At 42.3% G+C, this 8,196-nt stretch overlaps 1 pseudogene across 1 annotated transcript; it reads right to left on the minus strand.

Annotated features, from left to right (window-relative positions):
• Positions 1 to 3,083: 3,083 nt before the first annotated feature.
• Positions 3,084 to 5,493, minus strand: LOC103713590 (AAA-ATPase At3g50940 pseudogene; annotated as a pseudogene). Its single transcript, XR_015976529.2, has one exon. The product of XR_015976529.2 is annotated as an AAA-ATPase At3g50940 pseudogene (transcript).
• Positions 5,494 to 8,196: the final 2,703 nt, after the last annotated feature.

Genomic DNA, 8,196 nt, shown 5'->3' on the forward strand with positions numbered 1-8,196 from the left:
AGAGAGAGAGGAGAGGGGCGAGAGAAAGGAGGCAATTGGTGGGGTCATGGTGGGGATTAGGAGCGAAGAAGGGTTAGAGTTGGGAACTAAATTGAGTGTTGATCTATTCAAAATTTTCGAGCTATTAGAAGAATAATTATTAGGTTCTGTTACTAGCTTCAGTAGAAAAGCTAGACGGGAAGATAATAAAATGCCCACCCTGTGGGCGGCTGTTATCATGACTCAATTATTTATTAATTTTTAAGCTACATCATATTTTTTAAGTTATATGATATTATGTAAGTCAAGGATAATGAATATATATATATATATATATATGTTATATTGTGTGAAATGGGTAGAACGAGAATTTGATTCATTTAAATGTATTATTCTTTATGACTTCCCATAGAGAAACTTAATAATAAGGTTAAACATAATCACAGACAAGGATCAGTAGATAAGCCAATACCTCATTAAAAGTAGCTCCAATCCAAGCCTAAGCCTTAGGGATATTGGGGATCCATAAAATAAAATTTCTTATTACTTAGCGAGAAGTTTCTTTTTGAATGCCTAATTAATATCTTCATAATCCATAAATCTCAAGGCACATTTGGTTTGTTGTGAATAGGTTGAACTAGAGCTCACTTTGTTGAAGTGGCCTCAGCTCCTCAAAAGGTAAAACCATTTCAGGCCATGTCTTCTAAAGCCAATTGAACGCTTGGAGTGGGCTCTCCCTAAGTCAGACCAAGATTAGTGCCCAATTACGGGCAACCAAATAGGCCCTAAAATGGCTAAGAAAGCGCACTACATAATATTGGCTATGTTTAATCATGCAATAGTTAGCAATCCACAAGACCTATGTGGATTTGGATTAAAAATAACTCAAAACCAATCCAAATCCAACGGCTTCTTAATTTTCGAACTAGAACCAAATTGATTAATATTGGAAGCTACTCAACTTGACCCATCAACAATGGGTTGATTTCAAATAAAAATTTTATAAAGATAAATGAAATAAATTATATAAAAATAAATAATATTTTCAAAGATATATTACAACAAATCTTATTGAGTTTAGCGAGTGTCACATGACCTTCTTTACGTTCTAACTCCTTTTAATCTTATTCATGCAGCGCTTACTTATTGCCGCTAGTTGGGATGTCGAGATCGGGTGTAAACAATGACACAAATAAAAGAATTAAAAGTTGTCAAAATTATCATAAAAAATTAGGATGGTACGGATCTTAGGATTGAACTGTAGAGGTCTATATCTACCAAATTGCTGAATCTTCATGAATGGTTAGTATTTATGCAAGTTAGGGACATTTACCTACTCAAATATCAAGCTGTCCATCATGCTCGCTTGAGCTGGGATGGTTTCAGACTATTCTGGACCTATTTTTTAAGCTTGAAGGATTGAATTTTGCTTGAAATTTGAACTTGCTCATTAAATGGGCTGGGATTCGGTTTACATCGACCCAGCTCGAACCCCACCCAGCCTCGATACTTAGGGCTCATTTGGTTCGCGGAAAAAGAAGGGAAAAAAGTGTGGCTAACGAAAAAGTAATGAGATGCTTGTTTTCCTATTTTTTTCTAAAAAAGTCCTTCAGCATTAAATTTTTATTAAGGGTATAATAGGAATTACTCATAACTTTTTCAAAAAAGTGGATGGTCAACTAAACATAAGCACTCTAAAAATCTGTAATTTTTTTATTGTCAACCAAACATGCCAAAAGTACTTTCTCAAACATCCTCTTTCCAGAAATTTGCTTCTCAGGAATTATATTCTTAGGAGAAAAAATACTTTCCGTGAACCAAACGAGCCCTTATGTATTATGTATTATATATTATATAAATACCGATTCTCTTTCCTTTTTTTTCGGTTACGACGGAAAATAAGAGAGTTCTCCTTTTCTTCTCAATATCCAAATAAAAAGGATCCCTTGATAGCGAGAATGCCCCTTCGATTTAAACGGAATGGCGAGCTATCGCTACGTTATTGAGGTGTTTAGGTAGAGATGGAGGTCCTCCTCTTGTTCCATAAAAAGCAAGTCGATGGGGTCCCCTTTTTTTGTTTGTTTTTATTTGAATTGGACTAACCAAAAGTTCAAATCAGAATCCCACTAACTACGGAAGAAAGCAAATAGTCCGGTCCTTTTTTTCCCCCTTTTTTCCGAATAGTCCACAACAGGCTCCAAAGGTCCGACTCAGAATCCACTGACTCCGGTAGAAAGCACGTGGGTGGGTCCCTTTTTTGTTTCATTGGAGTATGCGAACCAAAGGTCCAAATCAGAAAGACTACGGTGTTAATTGTTAAGCACGCCTAGCTTTGTTGAACCTGGATATAATAAAACTTAGCTGGTCTGGCACGAGGCCATAAGGTTCGGATTTGGAAACTAGGCTTAAAAGTCTGGCCACACCAAGCCCGGATCTGGCTAATTTTTCGCTGTTTTTTGTCATTTCTGAAGGCCAAAAGCTCAGTCTGAACCTTTCGATGAGCAGGTTTAGGGACACCATAGATTACATACTTTGTAAATGTTACTGAATTACTAAACATTTTACAGCACGGAAACAGGAATGATTGATAATTGGGTTATTTTATTCCAACTAGGATTCACTATAGTGCTGGTACATTGCAGAATATTGTGCATCCTTTAATGATCGCCGTTTGGTTTACAGATATTTATTTTAAAAAACTGATGCTTAGATATATAATGCTTGAAAAATGATTTTTGTATCAAGTAGCATATTTTAAAATGATTTTTATTTAGTTGAGTGTCTATTTTTTGAAAAATATATATATAATATGTATTATGTTCTTAATGAAAAAAATATTTATTCTATTCTAACTAGGCATTATAAAAACAATTATTCTAATTTTCAGCCAGCAATAATTGAATTTTCATATATCGTAGACTTTTTTTATGAAATACATAAATTTTATTTTTATAAAAAATTAGTTTTTTTATTTTTAAAACTCTAATTAAATATGAATTATTTTTTATTTTTTTATGGATCATTTTTTTTTTTGGCACAACGGATGCTCATCCTACTCTAGCGCAAGTGCAGCTAGCAGAATCAAGAGCCACAACCTGGCACAATGGTGAAGAAGGGCCTTTTTCTTGTTTTTGTTTTGCTAAACAAAAAAAAAAAAAAAAAGCTTACAAAACAGACAAAAAAGAAAAACAGCCATCAAACAACATATACACTATATGATACAATAAGTATTCGTAAACCACCTTATTTGATGACCGATCTCAAGATTGGTGGTCATCCGTAGTCGCACGGCATTCTGCGCGCGCGGCAGAATCCTAACCTGCTGCATCTTCGCGAATAGTTGGTGTTCCAAACTCGCTTTTTTTGTCTTCCCCGCCGGCTTCCCCGCCATCTAAAGCCGACGGCGACGGAGACGCCAACACCAGGGCCTTCCGCCGCCGCATCTCCTCCACCACCTTCCGCATCGCGGCGTCGGCGCGATCGCCGTCGCAGCCCATGAACACCTCCGCGATATCCGCCGGCGTCATCTGGACCTCCAACAGCAGCGCCTCCGCTTCCGCCATCAGCTCCTCGAGTTCCTCCACTCCCAACTCCAGGTAGTTCCTCGCCAGCACCCGAAACGCCGCCGGCCCGCAGTATGAGAGGTGGATGGACCGGTCCATCCGGCCCGGCCGGAGCAGCGCCGGGTCGAGCCTCTCGGGGTGGTTCGTCGTGAAGATCACCAGCCGCTCCCCCACGCAAGACGACCACAGCCCGTCCACAAAGTTCAGCACCCCCGACAGGTTGACCATCCCCACGCCGCCGTACCCGCTGGCGCTCCATTGCCCCGCTGCTGTCGCCCGCGACGGCGTTTGGTCGGTTTCGGATTGGGGGGCGTCCTTTTTTCGGTTGCGATCAGAGAGGTCGAGGGAGCAATCGACGTCCTCGACGACCACGACGGACTTGGGCGTGGTGGAGACGAGGAGGCGGCGGAGGTGGGAGTTGGAGGGCACGGCGGTCAGCTCCAGGTCGTAGACGTCGAACTCGAGGAGGTTGGCGATGGCGGCGACAAGACTGGTCTTGCCCGTTCCTGGCGGGCCGTGGAGGAGGTACCCGCGCTTCCAGGCACGGCCGACGCGGGTGTAGTGGTCGCGGCGGCCGACGAAGCGGAGGAGGTCGGAGCGGATGTCGTCGCGGAGGGCGGCTTCGATGGCGAGGGTGTCGAAGGTGGCAGGGTGGGCGAAGGGGACGGAGGTCCAGAGGCGGTGGTGTTCGTCGCCGTGGATGGAGGGGCGGTTGGTGTAGAGGCGGCGCTCGCGGGCCTTGAGGCGGAGCCGGGTGGCATCATCGATGACGTAAGGAATATACTGGGAATGGACGACATCACGGTGGCGGCGGTGGAAAGATAGCTCGAGGGAGCGCTTTTCGGAGGAAGAACGGTGGGGGGAGGAGGAGGAGGAGGGAATCTCATCGGTGCGGGAGGTCCAGCGAAGGGCGATGCCATGAAAGGAGTCGTGGGCGGTGTGTTTGAGGGGAAGGGAGGGGACCGGGTGGGCGGAGTTGCGGGTCTTGGAGAGGGTGACGACGGGGGCGGAGGCGAGGCAGCGGGAACCTAGGTACGTCTGGGCGGCGTTGTAGAGGTCGTTGGGGGAAGAGGAGGCGTCGTGCTCTTCGATGATGATGGCGGCCGTCGTCTGGAGGGAGGTCACCAGCCGGTCGAGGAGGGAGAGAAGGAAGCGGCGGATCTCCGGCGGGAGGAATTCCCGCACCGCCGACCGGAGGACCACCAGTGTCGCCACGAGGGACCCTACCGACTTCCAGTCCCACATCATCTCCATTCCCGCCGCCTTCTCTCTTCTCTGTGTGTGAATACGGTATCCCCGCGTTCTCTCTTCTCTGTGTGTGTGTGTGTGTGTGTGTGTGTGAACGCGGTATCTCCCTGGGCTTTGTAAGCAGCAAAAAGATGAGAGTGATGTCAGCCCGCACCGACAATAGTTATAGAACTTGGGTCATTGACGATTAAGGCGGACGGCCGCCGACGTGGCAGATTCTTTCTAGTTTTCCAGGAAGGAAGGCGGCTTAATTCCCAAGTAATCGCTGGCGTCTCCTATTCTGTCTTTTCTACCGTGGAGTTCTCTTGCTCCAATGGACAGCTTTTGTTAAAGCTAGCGCACCAAGGCCCAATGTCAGCCCGACAAGGCCAACTCCACCACTATAGCCACTATCTGGGCCCGGTCCATTTGACTGGCCCAGAGTACTCGGCCTAACAAAAAAAAAAAAAAAATCACACATACTTCGGATGGAGTCTTCTTCACCTCCAAATTGGTCGGATGGAATCCAGCTCTAGGTCAGATTCTAGTCACGATCAAGCTCTATTTAGAGCTCCCCCTCATCCTTATTCCACCTCACCAAAGAATTCAGATCCCCGATCGAAGCCATCGCCAGATTCCTCTTCGATTCCTTCCACGACCGTCGACCGTGTCAATGTCGTTGCCATGGCCAACCATTGCTAGAAGCCAGATAAGAGCCCAATAATCTCTCGTTAACTCTTCTTTCTCTCTTCCATCATCTTTAGGAAGCTTGATTTCGGCTGGTAATCGCCGAATTTTGACTAGAAAGGATGATGCCTTGTTTTCCCTGTTTTCGTGAAAATCAGCGCCTCTTTCCTTTTTTGGCCATCGGCATTGCTACCTCTTGATGCTGGACCCTTGATCTACTCCCCCGGCCTCCCACTGACCCTTCTCAGCAAAGCAATGGTTGTCGATGAGCAACCAACGGCCAAAAACAATGAAGAAGCTCCTATTCCCTATTTTTGTTGATTTTGGCACCACCGACCACCAGTCACTGCTGGCCACCAGCCATCTATTGGCCGGTCGTGAGTCCCTTGACTCGAGGCATCATCACAGCCACTCTCTCACCCTTCTTCTTCCGTTGGCTAAAAGGAGAGACCTTGTTCTATCTTCCTCTCTCCTTTGTCTCTCTTTCTCACTTTCTCTCTCTTATTTGTTTCTTTGCAAAGTTTCTCTCTTTTGATTCATGGCCAAACATATTAATTGATCTAAATTGACCCGTGCCATTGACAACCAAACTCAAACTCCTGATCGAACTGAAATTCTCTCTCTTCTCCATTCTTTCTCTCTCTATACAGTTTTTCTCTCTACCTGGTCTTCCTCTATCTACTCTCTCTAGATTGATAGACTAGTAAGATACTTCTCCTCGCGGGTCAACCCAAGTGAAGGGTCCTGATTTAGGGTCGTCAGGTGGTGTGTCAGCCCCCACCTGATCTTTGCCAACACTGTTAGATTTGATCTTTTGATCTTTGTTGAACCATTTGTGCCATAGTTCAAGCATGATTCGATGAATTTCATTTTGATCAGACCAACCGGGGTGTCGGGCACTCCCTCTTGGTCAGCTCCATGATGGTGTTGGAATACATAATTTTATTTTTAAAATGATTATGATGAAATTCTAATGAAAAGTATAATTTTGGAATATTCGTCTATGAGAATGATTTTCGGGATTAATTGGATCTATTAGTGGATTGCATTCGCAAGGCAAGTAATATAACCATTTTTCTAAATTTATCAGCAAATTATAAATATTTTTCAAATTGAATTATTCTTGATTTATAAACTTGAAGCATGGTAATTATTGTTATATGTGCCTCTTTTTAGAATATTGCATGATTCTTAATTAAACGTATTGATTTTACATGGATTATGTTCGATTGATTTCGATGTGATATAATTTTATGTATCTTACGGTTTGGAACATTTAATATGAGAAAACAAGTTTGCTTCAAAATAGATTTAGACTTGCAGCCAAACTATGTTTTGATATTATGTTAGTGGAAGTTGTACATTAGTATTTCGATACACTGCCAGTGGGGCTTGTACGTTGCCATTTTGATATCTTGTCAGTAGGGGTTGTACGCTGCCATTTTGATACCCTGTCAATGGGGTTTGTATGTTGGCACTTGATACCCTATCAATGAGGACCATATGTTGGCACTTCGATACCCTGCCAATAGTAATTATACGTTGGCACTTCGATATCCTGCCAGTGGTAGTTGTACATTGGCACTTCAATACCCTGCCAGTGGAGGTTATACGTTAAAATATAAATAAATCTACCTCATCCTATTAGTTAAAGCTTTTAGGATAAGTGACGATTTCAACTTGGTATCAGAGCAGACATTATTAAAAAGTTCACATGTTGGGCTCATCCATTAAAGAAAAGTCCGGCCCACATGTGAGGGGAAGTGTAAGAAAATATAAAATATATAAATAAATATATCTCATCCTATTAGCTTAAGCTTTTAGAACAAATGATGATTCAACAAAAAATTGAATTTAGCATGCGTAATGTATCGATAATGTTGTATATCTGAATTTGGTTTTAAGTTAATAAAATTTATGTGCTTATTTTGTTATAAATGATTATTTATTGTATTATTTGATTTATCTAGCCAAAGTATTTATCGTTTACTGGGTTGTTCAACTCATTATATAATTTCGTATTATTTTTACAGTTTTGAAGAATTATCTCGACTCGGAGATTTATCATGGGAGAGCGATTAGAGACAAAATTTTGATATTTTTATTTAGACTAGATTTTATTTTAAAGTTGATGCAAAATTTTGAAATATTATTGGTTTGTAAGACATTTAATTTTGCCATTTAATTAAAATTTGAATGTTATTATTTAAATTATTCTCGCTGTCCGATTATAATATCATGATGATATATCTTGCATGCTCATAGAGAGAGTTTTCTATGAGTATGCGGCAGTTGCTGTGACCCTAGCTCGCAATTTTAGGTCGGAGGCGTGACAGTATCAATACACAGTCAAATCAGAGATCAATTCCCCATTATAAAAAATGTATTTGCTAAATCTTGCAGCCCTTCTGGTGTGGTTTAGACTTCATCTTGGATTAAGGTATATCAATCCAGTTTCCGGAAGATACCTGGCTCGACTCCAACTCTCTGTGTAGCTTCTTTCCCAACTTGCACAATGCCTCAGTTTAAAATGGTGTTGCCATCTCTGAATTATGGAACAGAAGATCTAACTCATACTCACTGCAGTTTTAGAAGGCTTCCGAGCTTTGATGAGAATGGAGAAGAACTTGCATCATTTTAAATATGGTAGACCTGATACCAGACTGAATCGACCTTGGTGGATAAGTGGAGGAAAAAAAAAAATTACCGCAAAATCCTCCTATTATTTCTTGAATATTGG

The sequence above is a fragment of the Phoenix dactylifera genome, chromosome 3, assembly GCF_051530095.1.
Source record: "Phoenix dactylifera cultivar Ajwa chromosome 3, Ajwa_hap1_PhDact_Kaust_v1.1, whole genome shotgun sequence".
Lineage (NCBI taxonomy): Eukaryota > Viridiplantae > Streptophyta > Magnoliopsida > Arecales > Arecaceae > Phoenix > Phoenix dactylifera.